Below are 613 nucleotides of genomic sequence, written 5' to 3' on the forward strand. Positions count from 1 at the left end.
ATGTGCTTGAAGAAGAATTTTACATTTCAAAAATTCCAATTTTAAAAATAGGCCTAGAAGAATTATAATTTTAAAGTTTCTCCAGTATGTCCATGGATACGTGACTCTGATCATTGAAAGCATGACCATATCAAAAATACCATAAGGCAGTGGTTATCAACCTTCCTAATGCCGCGACCCTTTATACAGTTCCTCATATTGTGGTGACCCACAACCATAAAATTATTTTTGTTGCTACTTCATAACTGTAATTTTGCTACTGTAAACAATATGTAATTATACATGTGTTTTTCGATGGTCTTAGGTGACCCCTGTGAAAGGGTCATTCGACCCCCAAAGGGGTCGCGACCCACAGGTTGAGAACCACTGCCATAAGGGCACTCTACAGAGGAGACAAGTAGCAATGAAAGTAGTTTTAAAACTTGTTCCATGCTCAGTACTATGCTTTGGATCCTTAGTATGTATATATTCAGATTCACTGAAGAAATATTTACTAAAATCAAATACCCACTTAGAAATGGCATTGCCTTTGAAATCACTTAGCCTGCCTGATCCTCATATGTATGTGCTACAAACAAGCCTTCTGGAACCAAGATGCAGAGAAACCTTTCCC

This window comes from Myotis brandtii, unplaced genomic scaffold (assembly GCF_000412655.1).
Source record: "Myotis brandtii unplaced genomic scaffold, ASM41265v1 scaffold350, whole genome shotgun sequence".
Classification (NCBI taxonomy): domain Eukaryota; kingdom Metazoa; phylum Chordata; class Mammalia; order Chiroptera; family Vespertilionidae; genus Myotis; species Myotis brandtii.